Genomic DNA, 24,516 nt, shown 5'->3' with positions numbered 1-24,516 from the left:
ACACTGACTCTCTGAGAGTGCACATTGTCCATTTATCTGCTTTTCCTGATGTTCTTGTCGAAAGCTCTGTTCAGATTTCCAAGGATACTTTTTGTGTGATTTTGTTATAGAAAGAATGTGTTCCTTCTGGTTTCGTCATCCTTTTTCCCCTCTAAGAGCCGAAGCAGTTCCCTGAAATCTTTCTTGAAGGGTCATATTTCTGTGTGTTTTCTCTCTTAGTGACCAAAAGCGGGCGTTTTTTTCTTTGTATCTATACATGACTCTATATGGATCTTTTTATCACTAGATTTTAACCAGCTGAATGATTATTGTGGTTAATATTTAGGCACTGGTGATTTCTCAGTTATATTTTCATGTTCAATCAGAAATATAGACTTTTTGAGATAGACTAACCTTAAAAACCTCAAGTTTTACTTCTGAGTAAATAGTGGTTTTCAAAAATCTATAAAAGAGTAATCAAAATATCTTTATTGAACCAGTGTTTGAAGTTTGTTATTTATTATGTTCAGACATTTCATAAAACAGAATTATACGTTCCTCAAAACTTACTAAGGGTTTCCTAGGGCCTTTACCTTTGGGTTCGTTCCGTGAAGTGTTTTGAGTTTGTTACTCAGCAGATCTTTACTGTGCGTTGCCCTGCCCTGGCACTGTTTAGCTGCTGGCAATGTTAAAGGTGGACCGAAAAATAGACCTTACCATAATGAACAAGCAAACAGAAACTACTCAGTTCGTCACGTGTTACAAAAGGTGCGGATAGGATATCATCCTTAAAGTGAGAAGGGGGAAAGAATCTGATCTCAATGAATACCTCCATGGGTTGGTCTAAAGGCTCTCTCTCAGGAGGCACCATTTCAGGTGAGAACTGTTGGAGGGGAAGGAACTAGCCAGCCACAGAGTCGGGAAAGGAGCCTCTAAGGAAGGGGACAGCAAACACGGACTCCAAAGGCGAAAGGAGCTTGGGCTGTTAGTGGAGCCAGCAGACCAGCAAGCTGCCCGGGGCCCCGCCTGAGACCCGGCGGGCCCGTGAGCCTCCCTGAGGTCACAGCTTGAAGCTCCAGAAAGATGCTGGATTCCAGAGGCTCTACCTGATGATTAAGACATCATAAAGACTCTTGCTCTCAGGCAGAAGTGCCAAAAACTCTTCTTAAAGGAGCTCCTCAAACCTTGGTAAAACATGTTCATTTATTCAGACCTCCAGGAAAACAAACCCATTTACTCAAACCTCTAGACTGAAAAGGCAAAATGATAGGATACTGAAAGAGGAACTCCCCAGATCAGTAGGTGCCCAGTATGCAACTGGAGATCAGTTCAGTTCACTTAAGTTGCTCAGTCGTGTCCGACTCTTTGCGACCCCATGAATCGCAGCACGCCAGGCCTCCCTGTCCATCACCATCTCCCGGAGTTCACTCAGACTCACGTCCGTCGAGTCCGTGATGCCATCCAGCCATCTCATCCTCTATCATCCCCTTTTCCTCCTGCCCCCAATCCCTCCCAGCATCAAAGTTTTTTCCAATGAGTCAACACTTCGCATGAGGTGGCCAAAGTACTGGAGTTTCAGCTTTAGCATCATTCTTTCCAAAGAAATCCCAGGGTTGATCTCCTTCAGAATGGACTGGTTGGATCTCCTTGCAGTCCAAGGGACTCTCAAGAGTCTTCTCCAACACTACAGTTCAAAAGCATCAATTCGTTGGTGCTCAGCCTTCTTCACAGTACAACTCTCACATCCATACATGACTACCGGAAAAACCATAGCCTTGACTAGACGGACCTTAGTCGGCAAAGTAATGTCTCTGCTTTTGAATATGCTGTCTGGGTTGGTCATAAATTTTCTTCCAAGGAGTACGTGTCTTTTAATTTCATGGCTGCAGTCACCATCTGCAGTGATTCTGGAGCCCCCCAAAATAAAGTCTGACACTGTTTCCACTGATTCCCCATCTATTTCCCATGAAGTGATGGGACCAGATGCCATGATCTTTGTTTTCTGAATGTTGATCTTTAGGCCAACTTTTTCGCTTTCCACTTTCACTTTCATCAAGAGGCTTTTTAGCTCCTCTTCACTTTCTGCCATAAGGGTGGTATCATCTGCATATCTGAGGTTATTGATATTTCTCCCGGCAATCTTGATTCCAGCTTGTGTTTCTTCCAGTCCAGCGTTTCTCATGATGTACTCTGCATATAAGTTAAATAAGCAGGGTGACAATATACAACCTTGACGTACTCCTTTTCCTGTTTGGAACCAGTCTGTTGGTCCATGTCCAGTTCTAACTGTTGCTTCCTGACCTGCATACAGATTTCTCAAGAGGCAGGTTAGGTGGTCTGGTATTCCCATCTCTCAGAGTTTTCCAGTTTATTGTGATCCACACAGTCAAAGGCTTTGGCATAGTCAATAAAGCAGAAATAGATGTTTTTCTGGAACTCTCTTGCTTTTTCCATGATCCAGCGGATGTTGGCAATTTGATCTCTGGTTCCTCTGCCTTTTCTAAAACCAGCTTGAACGTCAGGGAGTTCACGGTTTACGTGTTGCTGAAGCCTGGCTTGGAGAATTTTGAGCATTGCTTTACTAGCGTGTGAGATGAGTGCAATTGTGCAGTAGTTTGAGCATTCTTTGGCATTGCCTTTCTTTGGAATTGGAATGAAAACACCTTTTCCAGTCCTGTGGCCACTGCTGAGTTTTCCAAATTTGCTGGCATATTGAGTGCAGCACTTTCACAGCATCATCTTTCAGGATTTGAAACAGCTCAATTGGAATTCCACCACCTCCACTAGCTTTGTTCGTAGTGATGCTTTCTAAGGCCCACTTGACTTTACATTCCAAGATGTCTGGTTCTAGATTAGTGATCACATCATCATGACTATCTGGGTCATGAAGATCTTTTTTGTACAGTTCTTCCATATATTCTTGCCACCTCTTTGACCTCCACTGGAGATCAGTGGAGAAATAACTCCAGAAAGAAGGAAGGGATGGAGCCAAAGCAAAAACAATACCCAGCTGTGGATGTGACTGGTGATAGAAGCAAGGTCCGATGCTATAAAGAGCAATACTGCATAGGAACCTGGAATGTCAGGTCCATAAATCAAGGCAAATTTTAAGTAAACAGGAGATGGCAAGAGTGAACGTCGACATTCTAGGAATCCGCAAACTAAAATGGACTGGAATGGGTGAATTTAACTCAGATGACCATTATATCTACTACAGCGGGCAGGAATCCCTTAGAAGAAATGGAATAGCCATCATGGTCAACAAAAGAGTCTGAAATGCAGTACTTGGATGCAATCTCAAAACCAACAGAATGATCTCTGATCATTTCCAAGGCAAACCATTCAATATCACAGTAATCCAAGTCTATGCCCCAACCAGTAACGCTGAAAAAGCTGAAGTTGAACGGTTCTATGAAGGTGTACAAGACCTCTTAGAACTAACACCCCCCAAAAGATGTCCTTTTCATTATAGGGGACTGGAATGCAAAAGTAGGAAGTCAAGAAACACCTGGGGTAACAGGCAAATTGGTCTTGGAATACGTGTTGAAGCAGGGCAAAGGCTAATAGAGTTTTGCCAAGAGAACGCACTGGTCATAGCAAATACCCTCTTCCAACAACACAAGAGAAGACTCTACACATGGACATCACCAGATGCTCAACACCAAAATCAGATTGATTATATTCTTTGCAGCCAAAGATGGAGAAGCTCTATACAGACAGCAAAAACAAGACCAAGAGCTGACCGTGGCTTAGATCATGAACTCATCTATGCCAAATTCATACTTAAATTGAAGACAGTAGGGAAAACCACTACACCATTCAGGTATGACCTAAATAAAATTCCTTATGATTATACAGTGGAAGTGAGAAATAGATTTAAGGGACTAGATATCATAGATAGAGTGCCTAATGAACTATGGAATGAGATTCATGACATTGTACAGGAGACAGGGATGAAGACCATCCCCATGGAAAAGAAATGCAAAAAAGCAAAATGGCTGTCTGGGGAGGCCTTACAAATAGCTGTGAAAAGAAGAGAAGCGAAAAGCACAGGAGGAAAGGAAAGATAAGCATCTGAATGCAGAATTCCAAAGAATAGCAGGGAAAGATAAGAAAGCCTTCCTCAGCAATCAATGCAAAGAAATAGAGGAAAACAACAGAATGAGAAAGACTGGAGATCTCCTCAAGAAAATTAGAGACAGCACAGGAACATTTCATGCAGAGATGGGCTTGATAAAGGACAGAAATGGTATGGACCTAACAGAAGCAGAAGATATAAAGAAGAGGTGGCAAGTATACACAGAAGAACAGTACAAAAAAGATCTTCATGACCCAGATAATCATGATGGTGTGACCATTCACCTAGAGCCAGACATCCTGGAATGTGAAGTCAAGTGGGCCTTAGGAAGCATCACTACAAGCAAAGCTAGTGGAGGTGATGCAATTGCAGTTGAGCTATTTCAAATCCTGGAAGATGATGCTGTGAAAGTGCTGCACTCAATATGCCAGCAAATTTGGAAAACTCAGCAACCGCCACAGGACTGGAAAAGGTCAGTTTTCATTCCAATCCCAAAGAAAGGCAATGCCAAAGAATGCTCAAACTACTGCACAATTGCACTCATCTCACATGCTAGTAAAGTAATGCTCAAAATTCTCCAAGCCAGGCTTCAGCAATACGTGAACCGTGAACTTCCAGATGTTCAAGCTGGTTTTAGAAAAGGCAGAGGAACCAGAGATCAAATTGCCAACATCCGCTGGATCATGGAAAAAGCAAGAGAGTTCCAGAAAAAACATCTATTTCTGTTTTATTGACTATGCCATAGCCCTTGACTGTGTGGATCTCAATAAACTGTGGAAAATTCTTCAAGAGATGGGAATACCAGAGCACCTGACCAGACTCTTGAGAAACCTATTTGCAGGTCAGGAAGCAACAGTTAGAAGTGGACATGGACCAACAGACTGGTTCCAAATAGGAAAAGGAGTTTGTCAAGGCCGTATATTGTCACCCTGCTTATTTAACTTCTATGCAGACTACATCATGAGAAACACTGGGCTGGAGGAAGCACAAGCTGGGTCAAGATTGCCGGGAGAAATATCAATAACCTCAGATATGCAGATGACACCACCGTTAGGGCAGAAAGTGAAAAGGAACTAAAAAGCCTCTTGATGAAAGTGAAAGAAGAAAGTGAGAAAGTTGGCTTAAAGCTCAACATTCAGAAAATGAAGATCATGGCATCTGGTCCCATCACTTCATTGGAAAGATGGGGAAACAGTAGAAACAGTGTCAGACTTTATTTGAGGGAGCTCTAAAATGACTGTAGGTGGTGATTACAGCCATGAAATTAAAAGACGCTTACTCCTTGGAAGGAAAGTTATGACCAACCTACATAGCATTTTAAAAAGCAGAGACATTACTTTGTCAACAAAGGTCTGTCTAGTCAAGGCTATGGTTTTTCCAGTGGTCATGTATGGATGTGAGAGTTGGACTGTGAAGAAAGCTGAGCGCTGAAGAATTGATGCTTTTGAACTGTGGTAACCAGTTCATCTAAAGGAGATCAGTCCTGGGATTTCTTTGGAAGGACTGATGCTAAAGCTGAAACTCCAATACTTTGGCCACTTCATGGAAAGAGTTGATTCTTTGGAAAAGACTCTGATGCTGAGAAGGATTGGGGGCAGGACGAGAAGGGGACGACAAGGATGAGATGGCTGGATGGCATCGTCGAGTCAATAGACGTGAGTCTGAGTGATCTCCGGGAGGTGGTGATGGACAGGGCGGCCTGGCATGCTGCGATTCATGGGGTCACAGAGTCAGACAGGACTGAGTGACTGAACTGAACTGAACTAGACTGTCACATGAGTCTGATCAACAGATTCCTTTTTGATTTACGAAGACTGAAGCCAGCACTCTGAACGCTTTTGGTCATACACATATTATTGTTATCTCTTTAAAAACTGCCTTGACTGCCTTCTGTATGCCACCAGTCTCAGGCAGTTTTGCTTCCATTTACGTCAGCATTGTGCTCACCAAATAGTGTTAAGGGAACTAGACCCATCTTTCTCATCTACCAAACAAGAGCTCTGCAAGGGCAGGGACCAGATCTCCAATAGCATTAATCCTGGGTCAGCCTCTGAAGGAATCTCAAAATCGAGGTTTCGCCTCTGTCACAGTCTGCTGCCTTAATGGGCAGGTCACCCTTTTCTTGGACAAAGAGGCTGGGTCACATAATTTTAAAGGACATTTTTGATATGTTTTAGTAAGATGCATTTTACCTCAGCAGATCCTCTCTCTTTAAAAAAAAAAAAAAGGAAACTATCTGTATAGAGGATGAGTGTTGGTCCATGTGATTGGGACACAGTCCATTACAGGTGTGAACAGCTGATTTGAAAGGTCAATGAACGAGCATATTGTAGAAAGAACAGCTGATTCGGTCTTACAGAGTCAAGAAAATCTTCCATATGGGCTTTGAACTGTTTTCTTTGGACATTATTGCATCTTAAGAAAACAGTGTGAAAGAGTTCCTGAGAAGGGCTGAAGCAAGTACCCAGGCCAGGCCTGGCAATTCTCTAGCCACAGTCATTCGTGGACTCCTCAGGGCCCTCCCGTCAACGCATGTATATTAACAGACACTAATTCTTTTTTTTTATTAAACTATAAATGATTTGCAATATCATGTTAGTATCAGGTGCTGGCCCAGTGACTTGGTTATACATTTATATGTACATATATATTCCTTTTCAGATTCCTTTCCTTTATAGGTGATTATAAAATATTGAGTATAGTTCTCTGTGCTATACTCAGTATTGGTTGTCTATTTTATACTTAGTACTGAACATATGTTAATCCCAACCTCCTAATTTAACCCTGTGCACAATTGCACTCATCTCAGATTCTAGCAAAGTAATAGTCAAACTTCTCCAAGTTAGGCTTCAACAGTATGTGAACCAAGAACTTCCAGATGTTCAAGCTGGATTGAGAAAAGGCAGAGGAGCCAGAAATCAAATTGCCAGCATCCGTTGGATCATAGAAAAAGCAAGAGAGTTCCAGAAAAACAGCTACTTCTGCTTCATTGACTATATGAAAACCTTTGACTGTGTGTATCGCAAAAAACTGTAGAAAATTCTTAAAGAAATGGGAATACCAGACCACCTTACCTGCCTTCTGAGAAATCTATATGCAGGTCAAGAAGCAACAGTTAGAACCAGATATGGAAAAATGGACTGGTTCTAAATTGAGAAAGGAATATGTCAAGGCTGTATATTGTCACTCTGCTTATTTAACTTCTATGCAGAGTACATCATGAGAAACCCTGGGCTGGAAGAAGCACAAGCTGGAATCAAGATTGCCAGGAGAAGTATCAGTAACCTTAGATATCCAGATGACACCACCCTTATGGCAGAAAGCGAAGAAGAACTGAAGAGCCTCTTGATGAGAGTGAAAAAGTTGGCTTAAAGCTCAACATTCAAAAAACGAAGATCATGGCATCCAGTCCTATCACTTCATGGCAGATAGATGGGGAAGCAATGAAAATAGTGAGTGACTTTATATTTTGGGGCTCCAAAATCACTGCAGATGGTGACTGCAGCTTGGAAGAAAAGCTGTGACAAACCTAGACAGCATATTAAAAAGCAGAGCCATTAATTTGCTGACAAAGGTCCGTCTACTCAAAGCTATGGTTTTTCCAGTAGTCACGTATGGATCTGAGAGTTGGTCTATAAAGAAAGCTGAGCGCTGAAGAATTGATGCTTTTGAATTGTGGTGTTGGAGAAGACTCTTGAGAGTCCCTTGGACTGCAAGGAGATCCAACCAGTCCATCCTAAAGGAGACCAGTCCTGAATATTCATTGGAAGGACAGATGGCTAAAGTGAAAATTCTAATACTTTGGCCACCTGATGCGAAGAGCTGACCCACTTGAAAAGACCCTGATGCTGGGAAAGATTGAAGGCAGGAGAAGTGGGTGACAGAGGATGAGATGGTTGGATGGCATCACCGACTCGATGGACATGAGTTTGAGCAACCTCCGGGAGTTGGTGATGGACAGGAGGCCTGGTGTGCTGCAGTCCATTGGGTCACAAAGAGTTGGACACGACTGAGCGACTGAACTGAACTGAACAGCTCCTCTTCCCTTTCCCCTTTGGTAACCATAGGTTTGTTTTCTTTCTCTGTGAGTCTCTGCTTTGGAAGTGAGTTCATGTGTATAAGTTTTAGACTCCACATATCAGCAGTACCGCGTCTGTCTCTGCGTGTCTGACCCCACACAGTGTGGTCATCTGTAGGTCCATCCAGTGCTGCGAGGGGCATGTCTCCGTCTTTTCATGGCTGAGTGCTGTTCTGTAGTATATGTGTCCCACATCTTTATCCATTCATCTTTGAACACGTTTAGGTTGTTTCCATGTCTTGATTCTTACACAGAGTACTGCTGTGGACATTGGAGTACATGTTTCTTTTCAGATTACAGCTTTCTCCGAATGTATGCCCAGGAGTGGGATTGCTGAATCACACGGTAGCTCTATTTTTAGGTTTTTAAGGAACCTTCCTGCTGTTTTCTATAGTGGCTATACCAATTTACAGTCCCACCAACAGTGTGGGAGAGTTCCTTTTTCTCCATACTCTCTCCAGAGTTTATTATGTGTAGACTTTTTGATGATGGGTATTCTGACCGGTGTAAGGTGATACCTCCCTGTGGTTTTGGTACCCATTTCGCTGACATTTAGCAGTGTCGAGCATCTTTTCGTGTGCCTCTTGGCTCCCTGGATGCCTTCTTTGGAGAAATACCTGTTTAGATCTGCCCGTTTGCTGATCGAGTTGTTTAGTCTTTTGATGTTGAGCTCTGTGAGCTCTTTGTATATTTTGGAGAGTAATTCCTTACGGGTTGCATTGTTTGCAAGCATTTTCTTTCGTTCTGTAGACTGTCATTTATTTGTTCGTGGTTCCCTTTGCTGTGCAGAAGCTTTTAAGTTTAATTAGGTTCCGTTTGCTTATTTCTGTTCCTCTTTCCATTACTCTAGGAGGTGGATCCAAAAACGATTGCTGTAGTGTACATCAAAGAGTGTTCTGTCTATGTTCTCCTCTAGGAGTTTTATAGTACCCAGTCTTACATTTAGGTCTTTAATCCATGTTGAGTTTATTTTTGTGCATTGAGAATTCCTAATTTCACTTATTTTTACAGGGAGTCTAGTTTTCCAGGCACCACTTATTGAAGAGACTATCTTTCTCTGTCGTCTGTTCTTGCTTCGTTTGCCATAGATTAACTGACCTAGGTGGATGGGTTTGTCTCTGGACCTTCTGTCCTGTCCCGCTGGCACGTCTTTGTCTCTGTGCCAGCACCATGCTGGTGTGCTTATTGCAGCTTTGTAGTATGGTCAGAATTTAAGGAACCTGATTCCTCCAGCTCCGTTTTCTTTCTCGAGATTGCTTCGGGTGTTTGAGGGTTTTTGTTTCCATAACAAATTTTAAAATTTTGGGTTATAGTTCTGTGACAAATGCCATTGGTAATTTGGCTGGGATTGCCTCGAATCTGTAGATTGCATTGGGTAGTACGGTCATTTGGAAAAGGTTGATTCTTACAATCCAAGCATTGGTGTATCTTTCCATCTGTTTCTGTCATGTTTGACTTCTTTCACCAGTGTCTTACAGTCTTCTGCCTCCTGAAGGAGGTTTATTCCTTAAGTATTTTATTCTTTTTGATGTGATGGTAAGTGGGATTGTTTCCGTAACCTCTGGTTTTGATCATTCCTTGTTAGTGTATAGAAATGCAACCTAATTCTGTGTCCTGCAGCTTAACCAGATTCATTGATGAGCTCATAGTTTTCTGGTAGTGTCTTTAGGATTTTCTCTGCACAATATCATACCATCTGCAAACAGTGACAGTCTTACTTCTTCTTTTCCCATTTGGATTCCTTTTTTTTCTCTTATTGCTGTGGCTAGCAGCAATAAGAGAATCTGCAGCTTCCAAAATTAGGCTGAATAAAAGTGGCAAAACTGGACAGCCTCGCCTGGCTCCTGATCTTAGAGGAAGTGCTTTCAGCCACGCACCGTTGAATGTGATGCTGGCCATGAGTTTGTCATACGTGACTTTCATTATGTTGACGTAGGTTCCCACTATGCACACTTCTTGGAGACTTTTTTATCATTAATGTTGAAATTTTATCAATAACTTTTTCTGTATCTATTAAGATCACCATATGGTTCTTATTCTTCAGTTTGTAAATGCTGTTATCGTGCTAATTGATTTGTAGATATTGAAAAATACTTGCATTTCTGGGGTAAATCCCACCTAATCATGGTATGTCATCCTTTTAATGTATTGTTAATTGAATTGCTAGTATTCTGTTGAGAATTTTTACATCTGTGTTCATCAGTTGAATTGGTCTGTAGTTTTCTTTTTTTATGGAATCTTCAGGCACTAATTTTTTAAAATACATCACATGTGTAGGATATCCTATTTGGTAGTAGCTTATTAGGCATTAATTTATATAATGTTTCAACTTCTGTGCTGTTATTTAACATAAGTAAATGTCTGTGTTTAAGTAAAAAGTTGATGTGAAAAGTACTTTTTCCCAGTGATTTTTGCAGGATTTATTAAAGTAGTGGCTTGTCGTAACATTGGCTCAAAATAAGCAACATGTTTGTTTATATCTTCAAAGTCACTCTTGAAAAGTTCAGATTTTTTTTTTATTGTGGGTGGCCAAAGAGACCTGTGAAACTCTGTGGTGAAGAGTGCTCTGAATGTTTTAGCAAAGAGTTTCTTTACTGAAACCAATTATCATGGTGATTTATTTTTTCTCAAATAAGTAAAGAAGAGACTAAAATCCATGGTAAATTCTGTTCACATTAACAACACACGAAACAAAATCTATAAACCAGTTCTCTGCTTTATAGTTGCTGTTTTACAAGTAAAGGCAAAATCTTGGCTTTTACAGAGACATATTTATTTTATAAATAAATATTTATAAACCTCCTCAATAGCTTTGAAAGCTGTTAATCCTATGCGTGTCAGCTTAGACAGTCGGTGAGGCCGTGAGTGTACAGTATGAAAGTGTTACAGCATATCGCAGGGAGGTGTCTGTGCCCTGCCCCACGGGCAAGGGGCAGTGGCCGCCCTGCCTCACCGCTGACCTGCCCTCCCACAGTCAGAGAGAGCACGGGACGTTGTGCAGCCTTAGGTCAGATTCTAGGTGGACTGGCAAGACTAACTAGCCTATAATCTCTAGAGGTCGTTTCCAGTTCTAAGTGCAGAGAACCTAGCTAATCCCTTATTTTTCTTCTTGTATATTAAGTGCCGTGTTCAGAAGGAAAAGGTGCTACTTTGAGTTCGTTGTCATCCTAATGTTATAGTTGAAAGAAATTGAAAGTAATAAATCACAAATTATAACAAAGGACACAATAGAAATTAAAACTGACACTAGAAAAAAAGAGCATAATTCTTTTTAATCTAAATAGTTGTGACCACAGTAAATATGCCATTTACTCCTTAAGTATATTAATAGTAAACACCTTATTGGGCTTCCCCTAATGCCCCAGCGGTAAAAAATCCTCCTGCAACGCAGGAGGCGTGGCTTTGATCCCTGGGCCATGAAAATCTCCTGAAGGAGGAAATGGAAGCCTACTCCAGTAGTCTTGCCTGAAATTTCTCATGGACAGAGGAGCCTGGCAGACTGTAGTCCAAAGGGTCACAAAGAGTTGGACACAAGTGAGCACACAGATATCTTATAGCTGATTTAAAGCGTTAAAGTATTGATTTTAAAGAAGTCAATACACTCAAGTAGTTAACTGCATAATCGTATTTGATTTACTGTTCTATTTAAATAATTTGAACACAAATCCAAAACAAAACCGCAAAATATTGTATCATGGGGAGCTTTTCAGTTTATTTTTCCCAGTTCAAGCTCTTCCGTGGCTCCATCCTGGGAAATGAGTTGGTTTCTGTGCTGCTGGTTGGTCTGAGCTGCTCGTATGACCTGGAGCGGCACCCCCGCCCACCCGTGCCAGAACCCCTCCCGGGCCCCGGCAGAGGCCCGGGGGCTGTGGGGGGCCCAACCGCATTTGCCCTGTGAACGAGGCTCTCACATGTCCTGTGTGGCTGTTCCTCAGTGTCTTCCTGTGATTTGGAATGCTCCTTAATTTCCTTGGGCGTTTTTCCACGTTTTGAAGAGGAGCCTCTGGTTCATTTCTCCCCATTGTTTCCTTCTCCAAAATGCTACTTACATAAATTCAGCCAGAACTGCCCAGCTCCCACTGTGTACCAGTGATATCCAAAGTTCCAGAATTCCCCAGACATCTTGGTTGAAACCCGTAAGGAAGGATGAACAGGCGGTGTGGCCAGTGAAAGGTATAAAACCCACTTGCCTGGTTCCCCGCCCTCCTGTGAGTCCTCACTGAGACGCGTGTCCCCTCGGCGAGCCCTGGGCCCGTCACCCGCAGATTGCCTGTGCCCCCTCCTCATGGCCCCCGCAACCCGATCACAGCAGTCACCACCTTCTGTCACAGTCGATAATCCACTTATCTGTCATGTCCTCTGTAAAGATTTTTCTGTCTTCCTCTGACAGTACATCACCTCCATGAAGGCAGTGCTTTTAGTCCGCTTTATATTCTTACCAAAATACTGACGATAATAAAGGAAGGGAAGAAGGAGGGAAGAAGGGTGACCGAGGAGAAACTACGGTCTCCATCACAGCGACATTTTGCAAGCGCTGACTGCCTCCTGCAGGTCAGGAAGCAACAGTTAGAACTGGACATGGAACAACAGACTGGTTCCAAATAGGAAAAGGAGGACGTCAAGGCTGTATATTGTCACCCTGCTTATTGAACTTCTGTGCAGAGTACATCATGAGAAACGCTGGACTGGAAGAAACACAAGCTGGAATCAGGATTGCCGGGAGAAATATCAATAACCTCAGATAGGCAGATAATAACCACCCTTATGGCAGAAAGTGAAGAGGAACTACAAAAAGCCTCTTGATGACAGTGAAAGAGGAGAGTGAAAAAGTTGGCCTAAAGCTCAACATTCAGAAAACGAAGATCATGGCATCTGGTCCCATCACTTCATGGCAAATAGATGGGGAAACAGTGGAAACAGTGTCAGACTTTATTTTGGGGGGCTCCAGAATCACTGCAGATGGTGACTGCAGCCATGAAATTAAAAGACACTTACTCCTTGGAAGAAAAGTTATGAGCAACCTAGATAGTATATTCAAAAGCAGAGACATTACTTTGCTGACTAAGGTCCGTCTAGTCAAGGCTATGCTTTTTCCAGTGATCATGTATGGATGTGAGAGTTGGACTGTGAAGAAGGCTGAGCACTGAAGAATTGATGCTTTTGAACTGTGGTGTTGGAGAAGACTCTTGAGAGTCCCTTGGACTGCAAGGAGATCCAACCAGTCCATTCTGAAGGAGATCAGCCCTGGGATTTCTTTGGAGGGAATGATGCTGAAGCTGAAACTCCAGTACTTTGGCCACCTCATGCGAAGAGTTGACTCATTGGAAAAGACTCTGATGCTGGGAGGGATTGGGGGCTGGAGGAGAAGGGGACGACAGAGGATGAGATGGCTGGATGGCATCATGGACTCGATGGATGTGAGTGTGAGTGAACTCTGGGAGATGGTGATGGACAGGGAGGCCTGGCGTGCTGCGATTCATGGGGTCGCAAAGAGTCGGACACGACTGAGTGACTGAACTGAACTGAACTGACTTCCTCCTGTGCCCGGTACTGGGGATGCAGTGAGTCGGGGAGACAGGGCACAGAGGCCTCAGGTAACGGTGGATCTTCACAGGCATACCAGACAGGCACCCACAGGCAGACCCCTCACAACCGCAACGTGAACAATCTGCCGTAGGGTCCGGAAGTCTCTGTAACTGTTGTGAAATCGCCCGGTCTCAGATGATACTTGAAGAAATAAACATGAGATTGAGAGAAAAGCTGCTGCCCAACCTGAAAGCCAAACAGGCTGAGAACCAGTGCTTTCAGAAATGAGTGCTTGTGCGTGCAGCGCCTACACAGGAGCATCAGAAGAGCCCAGGAAGCAAGGAGCAGAGCTTCTGTTTATTCGCATCTTTCTGCAAAAGAAACAGAAAACTAGCTTTGCATTAGCAATGTGGCATCCAGGCAGCCCTGGTGTCACTGGTCTCCCGTCACCTGTCGGGCCTCCTGAGGGGGAGGCCCTCCCCACAAGGGCACGGAGTGACCCCTGCCTGCCCTTCGCTGCTCCTTGTGCCCAGTTACGGGGTCATGCAGATGATAGGTTCTTAATGCCATATGTATTCCAGTGTTAAAAAGATGTCGGGGCCATGAACATCTACTGTGGGTTTGCCCCATATCTGCTGCTAAAAACAGTTGCCCAACATAACTTCTGTTTGAAAAACATACTTCAAAATTGCTTACCTCTAATGTGATGACAAGTGACTGTCAGTATTAAGGTACCATGCAAATATTTTTGAATAAACAATTTGTCTCTTCAAGGTAATGATGACATTTTAATAATGAGTGAAAATAAAGGGCTTTTTCAAAGAAGCTCGTGCTATTGGATGGACAGTTTAGAACTGTATATTTGGAAGTTTCGTCTATTTGTGATGTTCTAGCCAAAAACAATTTAAATGTATCACTTATTTACATCTCTGCAACTACACTAAAAGGTATGGAAACAGGATTTTCTAACTTGCTTTCGAATCTTGTAAATGAAGAGAGAAAGTCAGGTTTGAACCTGTTTTTTTTTTTAAATAGAGAAATGTGACATCTTCCAAGTAGATTTTAAGAAGAGCTGAGTGGGGCTTCCCTGGTGGCTCAGTGGCAAGGAATCCGCCTGCCAGTATAGGAGACCGGTTTCGGTCCTTGACCCGGGAGGGTCCCACGTGCCCTGGAACTACTGAGCTTGTGCGCCGCAGGCGCCGATCCAGCGCCCTGGAACCAGGCGCTGCGCTGCTCAGGCCGCGCACGGCGAGAGAAGCGCTCCAGTGAGGAGCCTGCGCACCAGCAACGGGAGAGCAGCCCCACGCGCCTCAGCCGGGAGCCCTGGAGACCAGCACAGCCGGAAATGAGATTAAAGAAAAAGGAGGCTGGGTGACGACTAATGCTAGGTGTCGACTTGACTGGGTTGCAGAGATAGCTGGTCAGACACCCCTTCTGTGTCTGTGAGGCTGTTCCTGGAAGTGCTGAGCCTGATCACTAGACCAGGTCAAGAAGATTCTCCCCCACAGTGCGCACAGGCGCGTTCAGGCGCTTGGGGGCTCCAGGAGAAGAAAACGCCGAGGAAGGGCATCCTTGAGCCAGAACGCCCTTCTCCTGCCGGCACACCCGAGCACCTGGTTCGTGGCCCTCGGGCATCTGACGCACCATCACTCCCTCTCCAACCTCCCCTGTGACCCTCTGCCTGCTTACTTGTCCCCCTTCTTCGGTGGACTGCATCACACCACTGGTGTTCCTGGTTCTGAAGTTTCCCAGTGGTCTATTTCAGCATATTTCACCTTCATAATCACATGAGCCAATAATAAAATCTTCTCTTCTACATCTATGTGTATCCAATTGGTTCTTTTTCTCTGGAGTACCCTGACTAATACAAGCTGATTAATATTAAAGAAGACAGAAGTTCTAGTAGCCAAATTTTAACAAAACCGCTGGCATCATTGACGAGTACCAAAATAAACACCATACTTTAGCAAGGGCACCAATAATGGCCTTCCTTCGTTCAGACCCGTATCTCTTTGTGAGGTAGCTTCCTCTGGAGTGTCAAAACCATTGCAAAGCATTTAACCAAGTCAAGAAGCACAGTCCATCACATTCCTACCATTGCAAATAGATTTTTAGGAAGAGCAAAAAATAAAAATACTGTTATAAAACATTTAAATATAGTGTATTTTATCTCATTTAAAAACTTGTGCATATATTTTCTAATGTACATAATAGATTACTGCAAGTGGTATATGCATATGATTTGTAGATAAATAGTGTTACATGTCAAGCTCCCTGATTTTAGGTAGCAAAAGCATAATCAAAGTTGAGAGACCCCTGCTCTAGACAAGTGTCTCCAGAAAGCAGATCCAGTCAATCCTCATGCCTGGCCAACTGAGAGAGCAGGACTGGTCTGGGCACACAGGTCTGGGCTCCCCCGTGCGTCCTTGAGCAGGGCCGCTTGGCAGGACGCAGGCCTACCCCTTGTCCTGTGAATGAAGGCACCCTCCTGCGTCCCTCTAGTTAACCTGATGCTTTGCTGAATTCTGGACCGTTGAATGCCGCTGACAAGCGGACCTGCTCCAGCCTGGTACTCTTGCTTTTTCTCATAACTTGGATTCGTCATGCGCTTTTTCTAGATGATAGCTGCTGATGAAAAAGGAATTCCATTCAGTTATAGGAATGCTGTGTATCGTGTAATTTCTTTAGAGGTTGTTGGGACTTGGGATCATGTAATTACACCTGCATCTGCTCCTGAGGCCGGGTGAGGGTGGGATGAAATGTCCAGGTCACAGCCCTGCGGCGTAGCCGACCCAGTGCCCGCGGCCCTCTCCGCCGCCTCGCCCGCCTTGCGGGTTTCTAGGACGGACTCTCACCATTCCCACACTCCCCGTTTCCTTTTCTTCCTGAGGGGAACTTGTTTCCTTGAATCTTCGTTTGTTCATGGTCTAAATACTGAGTTGGAAAATTGGTCTGTTGTTAATTGGTTTGCCAAATCCGGCCTCTAGGTTCAGAAAGTATTAAACCCAGTGAGATGGATGGGGAAAGTATATAAAAATAATAATAATTACTGTTCTATAGTGAGATTGACCTTTGTTTTCTTTCATCAACCATACATCAGCAGCGGCTGCTGCCCAAGTGGGGGACAATAACTTAGGGATGAAAGTAAAGCCGTCAGGAGCACGGACTCACAGGCGGGACGCCGAGGGCAGGGGGCGGTGCACGCACGGACGTTGATGAGTGAGAACCAAGGAGCAGAAGGAAGAAGTCACCGGGGACAGCTTTCCTTCTTGATGCTGCTTTTTGAGAGTGCCGTGCGCACCTGCCTCTGTGGCCATGCTGCTTCGTTGTTGGAGCATGCTAGTTAAAGTGCAGCGTGTTACAGTTAGTTACCGTGACAAACGAACCCGTGTTCCCAGGCTTTCACACAGCAGGTTTGTAGCTTTCACACAAGTGACAGTCCACTTCAGGTCAAGGGTGAGGCTATCTCAGGATCACCCAGTTCTTGGGGCGTCTGCCAGTTCTGCTGCTTTCAGCTTTGACCTTCCAGGGACGTCCAGCACACTGACCTCCCGACAGATGAGAGGACTAGTTGGTCGCTGAGCCCAGTGCGTGCCTGCTCAGCACGGCCGGGCGCCGGCAGCAGGCTGTGGTGAGCACGCAGCACTCCCTGCAGGGCCCCGAGCAAGGAGGACGGGCAGCTCATGCCCAGATCCCCGCGATGCTTCAGACCACGTGGTGGCTTTCAGGGCGCGGCTTCAAAGACAGCGTGAGGCTGGGCGGCAGGGTGTGGGGTCATCTTCTGCACAGTTCTCAGACTGACTGGCCTTAAGGCGAGGTTTCAAGCAGCACCAACCTTCTGGTTTCAGCCAGCCTAGAGTCTGTGTGCTTATGGTCAGTTTTCCCCTGGAGGAGCTCTGCTTCCTGTGAAAGCAACTTAGGCAAGTGTGCCAGGCTTGCATTTGCGTCTTTCAGGGAGCTGTAGGTCCCCTGACTCTGCTGTTGTTGCCAGTTCCCCACCCTAAGAGCTGCTCTTTATGTCTTCACATTCCATCATTCACTCTCTGCGTCAGCCTTTTGAGACTCAGGGCAGGGCTGGGAGACTAAAGACCTGTTGCTTCCAAGGTCAGGGACACGGATCCCTCAGGATCCCTCGAGCATAGAACACCACTGTATATGGTTTCAGTTCCACCTCTTTGCTGCTTCTCAGTCCTGAGAGCAGGTTTAGGGAAAGAAAGGGAGCACAGCTCTGTGTAGAGAGGCTAATCGGAAAATCGGCAGCGGGGCTCAGTTTCAGGGGACGTGGTCTCAAGAGCTTTTTCCCAGACGTTGGCGATCTTGGCTCTTTTGAGAGCCCCTCAGCTTTCTCCTCTGCAGGGCTTCTTTAAAGCGAAATGAGGGGAGATGAATCGACGCTGTTGCACGGAACGGTAAGCCCTGCATCTGACCGTCGTCGAGTCATAGGTGGCGTTGGTAGTGATTTGATTCTTTCTGGCCTTTTCGGGGGGCTTCCCAGGTGGTGCTAGTGGTAAAGAACCTGCCTGCCAGTCCACATTAGATGTAAGACTCGCAGGTTCCCTATCCCTGGGTCGGGAAGATCCCCTGGAGGAGGGCATGGCAACCCACTCCAGTACTCCTACCTGGAGAATCCCATGGACAGAGGAGCCTGGCGGGTTGCAGTCCAGGGGGCCAGAAAGAGGTGGACACGACTGAAGCAATTCAGCACCATGCACGACCTTTTCTTGAAGTTCCTCTTGTGATAGAAGTGCTGACTCACCACTCGCCTTTCTCACTGCAACAGCCAAAATGGAGAGTGCTTCAGGTTATTGCACTTAAACGCTGGGTGATGCCCGCTTGGTTTGAGCTGTCTTTATGGGGACAGCACCAAAGTAAGAAAGTTTGCAGAAAGCAGAGAAACGCCAGGAATGCTGAGAGTTGCTTTTCATGAACTCGGGAAAGAGGAAAACCCTTTACCCTTGTTTTTCTAGCCAGTATCTGAAGAAATCCTGTCAGATTTTCTCATAAAGCTTCTAACTTAATGTATCTGTTTTACATTCCACTAAAGAGGACCCACTGACAGGAGTGTCAGCTATTAACTTGAGATCCAGCTACTTGATTTACTTAATTGGTAACCTCTTATTTAAGTTCTCTTGAACATCCTTCCATTTGAGTTCGAGAGACTAAGTGGCTAATACGTAGGGAACGATATTTGAAATAGCGCCGAACAGAAACCAGACTTTCAGAGTATATTTAGGACTTAAATTGAGCATTCAAAAGCAGCTGACTTCCGATCAAACACGGGAGAAGTGATTTCATTATCACAGAGGTAAACAGTTTGATACCCTAACGGGTTTCACTGTAGGGTTTAATATTTGTGTGTGTATTTAAAATTACAGTCATTTTATACCAACCACTCTTTTTTTTAATAGGAAAACAATAGAACATAGATAATATATCTGTATTTTTCATTTCTTCCTTCCTTTTTTAAAAACTAACATATATGTATGAGCTTCTTGAAAACAGAAGCGCTCCAAGGAGCGCTGAGGAAAGCATCGGCAGAGGCTCGGTGAATGGGCCCAGACCTCTGGGCAGTGAGCCGCTAGCTGTGTTTCCAAGATATCCACCTACTGACTGAGTTTGTGGGAAATATATAGATGAGCGAGTTTGTGAGAATACTTGGGTGTGGGAAGGTTGGATAATGAGTTGCTTTTGAGCGGGTTGTGGATCTCCAGGAAGAGACTGCAGAAGGCAGCTGGGAACCTGTCGAGAACTCAAAGGAGTGATCTGGCCCAAGATAGATTTAGGTATCTTGGAAGACAGGTATGAACTGTAGCTGAGGGAACGTGAGTGACTCAAGAATGGCGTGTTGGGGGGTCAGAGGAGAGCTGGAAGGGGATCACAGGGTGTAAGGGTCAGGTCAGAGGAAGCCAGGTGGGGGAGACTTGGAACGTGGACAAGATGGGGAAGCAGGTCACGTGTAGGGTTTTAAGAGTGCTCTTTAACTGCTGTAGCATTGGTCTCCAACGTGCCTCACGTGGACCGCGGTAGATTTCTGCCTCCATCTAAGCTGCAGCGTGCTCGCTGCCGAGACTTCGGTCTCTGGCGCCCGGGCCCACGGTTGGCCCCTCCTCACTCCTCCGCCCCGACCCTCTCCTCTGGCGCCCAGTGCCCTGTTCTCTGCACCCCTGTTTGCTTTTGTCTGTTCATTTATCTTGGGGTTTTGTTACGCTCCAGGGATAAGAGAGATCATATAAGACTGCTGTTTTCTCCTTTAACTTATTTCACTGTGCACAATGCCCTCAGGGGCCTTCTCTGTTGTCCCAAGATTTCTCCTTTTTTTTTCATGGCAGAGTAGTGTCCCCTTGTAGATGTGTACCAGTTGAGAAGATAGAATTATTAGGCAATATAATTATCTACGTGTCGATAATCCCAGGGACTGGAAATGGTTAGTGACAGATGTTACAGAGAGATCAACTGAAATAAAAATGAGCAACCTTGAAAGTTGAAAGTTGCTGAGATGTTTAGGATGAGTATTCAAGGGGAAATAAAAGAATCCTTTCAGACTGAAACAGCGACATTAAGAAAAACAAAACAAAAGCAAAAAGATTGTAAATGATTGCAAAGCTTAAAAGGGATAGTGTGGAATCTAAGGGTGAAAACAGTCAGCAACTTGTGTTGCTGGTAACAAAGGTTAAATTTTTTCAAATGCATGGATAATGTGTCATTTCTCAACCTGATCCTTAATGAAGTAATATGCCCAATTTTTCATTTCTAATTTTGAGATGTGAAAAATTGTGAAACATTATTTGAAAATATAAACTGATTATTTAAAAGAAACATAGATAACACTTAAAGCATGGTTACCTCTTTACACCTGGAACTATGATTCAGTTCAGTTCAGTCGCTCAGTCGTGTCCGACTCTTTGCAACCCCGTGGACTGCAGCACGTCAGGCCTCCCTGTCCATCATCAACTCCCGAAGTTCACCCAAACCCATGTCCATCGAGTTGGCGATGCCATCCAATCATCTCATCCTCTGTTGTCCCCTTCTCCCACGCTCAATCTTTGCTCGCATCAGGGCCTTTTCAAATGAGTCAACTCTTCGCATCAGGTGGCCAAAGTATTGGAGTTTCAGCTTCAATATCAGTCCTTCCAATGAACACCCAGGACTGATCTTTAGGATGAACTGGTTGGATCTCCTTGCAGTCCAAGGGACTCTCAAGAGTCTTCTCCAACACCACAGTTCAAAAGCATCAATTCTTCTGTGCTCAGCTTTCTTTATAGTCCAACTCTCACATCCATACATGACTACTGGAAAAACCATAGCCTTGACTAGACAGACCTTTGTTGCCCAAGTAATGTCTCTGCTTTTGAATATGCTATCTAGGTTGGTCATAACTTTCCTTCCAAGGAGTTGCTGCTGCTGCCAAGTCGTTTCAGTCATGTCCGACTCTGTGCGACCCCAGAGACGGCAGCCCACCAGGCTCCCCCAATCCTGGGATTCTCCAGGCAAGAACACTAGAGTGGGTTGCCATTTCCTTCTCCAATGCATCAAAGTGAAAAGTGAAAGGGAAGTCGCTCAGTCGTGTCCGACTCAGCGACCCCATGGACTGCAGCCTACCAAGGCTCCTCCGTCCATGGGGTTTTCCAGGCAAGAGTACTGGAGTGGGGTGCCATTGCCTTCTCAGTGTCTTTTAATTTTATGGTTGCAGTCACCATCTGCAGTGATTTTGGAACCCAGAAAAATAAAGTCAGCCACTGTTGCCACTGTTTCCCCATCTATTTGCCATGAAGTGATGGGACCAGATGCCATGATCTTCGTTTTCTGAATGTTGAGCTTTAAGCCAACTTTTTCACTCTCTTCTTTCACGTTCATCAAGAGGCTCTTTAGTTCCTCTTCACTTTCTGCTGTAAGAGTGGTGTCATCTGCACATCTGAGGTTATTGATATTTCTCCTGACAGTCTTGATTCCAGCTTGTGCTTCATCCAGTCCAGCATTTCTCATGATGTACTCTGCATATAAGTTGAATAAGCAGGGTGGCAATATACAGCCTTGATGTACTCCTTTCCCAATTTGGAACCAGTCTGTTTATAAGGTTTATACGTCTGTTTATAAGGTTGGGTATGCCCAGTTGCTCAGTCTTGCCTGTCTGTGACCCCATGGATTGTAGCCTGCCAGGCTCTGCCCGGCCATCTTTATTCCAGCTTGTGCGTCATCCAGCCCAGCATTTCTCATGATTATTTATCCCATAAAGAAAACTAAGGGTTAATTGACAGTGTTCTTCATCCTTGGATGAACTCTTATGTGAATGACAGCAGCCATGAATATATGTAGGCAGAAGAGGTTTGAAGATGGAGACAGATCCAGTTCCTGACTGCAGCCTTACTATCTTCATGACTTTGGCCAAAATGCGAACCATTCTAACCGGTCTTTTTCCCTATAAAGTGGTGCTGAGCCTGTTGTGAAAGTTCTGTGAATGTGACATAGTGCTTGTGAAGCGCATGGATGGTCTGGCATCAGTAAGAGATGACTGATGGTCTGTGTGCTTCCTCGAGAGGAAGAAGCAAGGCCGAACAGGCAGAACTCTATTTGAGGGTCTGTCTAAGCTGTGGGTTTTCTCCCCCTAAATTTAGTGTTTAATTGATGCTTTATAAATGAGCAAGCTTCTTCCTGAGCCTGTTAGTTTCCAGTTTGCATTTACATAGTGAGCTCCCTAAATGCTTTAATGTGTCGTTGCGTGTTGATTTTTCCTTTTCTGTGACTCCCTGGCTGTCCGGCGGTTAGGAGCTGGTGCTTCCGCTGCCAGGGCCTGAGGTTCGATGGCTGGTCGAGGAACTGAGGCCCTGTGAGCTGTGTGGTGTGGCTACGAATAGATAAATAACCTTTAAAAGATAAAATTATCAGTTGCTTTTTATGTAGGTGTACAGATAGATAACATGAGTTTGAGTAAACTCTGGGAGATGGTCAAGGACAGGGAAGCCTGGTGTCTGCAGCCTGTGGGGTCGCAGAGTCGGACACGACTTTGTGACTGAACAACGACGACAGACAGGCAAGCTGTGAAGGTTCTGGGCGTCGCTGATCATTCAGCAGCGCCGTGCAGAAAAGGAAGCCCCAGGTTATAGCTGACGAGAACTCGAAGAATGACAGCCGGTTCCTCACCGCTGCGCTGCTTCCCTCTGTGACCCTCCCCGCAACACATTCAGGTCGCCAAGCCCTCCCCCTCCTGTTTGCTAGTCCACCGTTTGCTGTTCCACCTGTGTGCTGGGAAGTCCTCCCTGATGAAGCAAAATCCCCGTTACGCACTTCCCTAGCACCCTGTGCTTCCTCTTCTGAGCACTCGGCACGGACACGGTCTTACACTGACGTGTGTGATTATTTCCTTATTCCATCCTCTTGCCCCTTCAGGGTGGACTCCAGACTGCTGGGTTCCCGTCGCCCTCCCAGTACCCAGCGTAGCCCCGACACAGGAAGTATCTGCCCAGGGAGATCTGCGCACTGGGGGGTGGCTGGCTGGGTCGAGCCAGAAGAACGTTTGCCTTTCCGCACTGTCTTCACCCCAGCTGTGTGGTCTTCCCTCTGCTGGGATTGCCGTTGCTGCCCTTTTCCTACGGGCACCTTCACAACCTTCCCTCTCATCCATCTGAAGTCACACTTCTTGGTTATAAAGTGGCATCCAGATTCTCAGCTTCCTAATGAAACTCCTCTGAAGATTCAGGCAAACAATATCAGAATCACAGAAACCAAACAAAGCAGACAACCTCCTGCCTACAAGGAGGTGGACTCAGTTAGCGACTGTCACTCGCAGCTGACATGAGACGTATTTTAGGGCTGGGTCATGGAGATCATGGTGGTCCTTGATGTCTGCTGAGAAACTGAAACTTTGGCAATTGAGACTTGATTCAGAACTAAGGGAGGGAAGTAAAAAAAAAAAAAAAAAACCTCAGACCTGTGTTTTTCGAAGGTGGTTGAGGTGGTATTATGCGTATCAGTGGGCACAAGATTAGAGACTTGATATAGTCAGGGCGAAAATCAAGACAGTTCTGAGCCACAGTGAGGGTCCTGGGCATGGAGCTGTGGGGTCTTGCCACAGGAGTCCTGGGAGGCAGAATGATATAGCTCGCTCAGCCCAGATGTTTTATGTCCTGGGTCTCGGGTTCTGATAGTGAGGGTGAAAGTTGCTCAGTCATGTCCCAACTCTTTGCGACACCATGGACTATACAGTCCATGGAATTCTCCAGGCCAGAATACTGGAGTGGGTAACCTTTCCCTTCTGCAGGGGATCTTCCCAACCCAGGGATGGAACCCAGGTCTCCCACATTGTGGGCAGATTTTTTACCAGCTGAGCCACCAGGGAAACCCAAGAATAGTGAAGTAGGTAGCCTATCCCGTCTCCAGCGGATCTTCCTGACCCAGGAATCGAACTGGGATCTCCTGCACTGCAGGTGGATTCTTTACCAACTGAGCTATCAGGGATGCCTGGGGTTTTAATAAGTGGTTTGAAATATTAATGCCAGAAATTGAGGCTTAGGAGTTTTGTGGAGAGATGAGTATTGCAAGATTTGGACAAGATAATTGAAATTGAGAGTATATTTCAGAGATCACAAAATCACAAAGAGTTACTGACTGATCTGTAAGATTCCCTTTTGGGCATGTGCCTGTGTGTGTGTGTGTGTGTGTGTGTGTGTGTGTGCCTGTGTGTGTGTGTGTGTATGTGTGTGTGTGGTGAAATCTTGCAGTTGGTGCCATTTAAAGCTCCTGGATGACCTTCAAAGGTCAGCCTTATGGCATCTCACCTTCCAGATCTTCAAAGGCCTCTGTGAAAAGAGCGAGTCCTGCACGAAGTCATGAAGGTGAAAGTGAGGCCGCTCAGTCGTGT

At 45.1% G+C, this 24,516-nt stretch overlaps 1 protein-coding gene across 2 annotated transcripts in view; it reads left to right on the top strand.

Moving 5' to 3' along the window:
• TBC1D5 (TBC1 domain family member 5) overlaps window positions 1-24,516 on the top strand; it is a 589,263-nt gene that overhangs the window by 453,302 nt on the left and 111,445 nt on the right. The window lies entirely within an intron of this gene.

The sequence above is a fragment of the Capricornis sumatraensis genome, chromosome 1, assembly GCF_032405125.1.
Source record: "Capricornis sumatraensis isolate serow.1 chromosome 1, serow.2, whole genome shotgun sequence".
NCBI lineage: Eukaryota > Metazoa > Chordata > Mammalia > Artiodactyla > Bovidae > Capricornis > Capricornis sumatraensis.
Note: the sequence above shows the minus strand (reverse complement) of the source record. Positions and strands in the feature narration are given on the sequence as shown.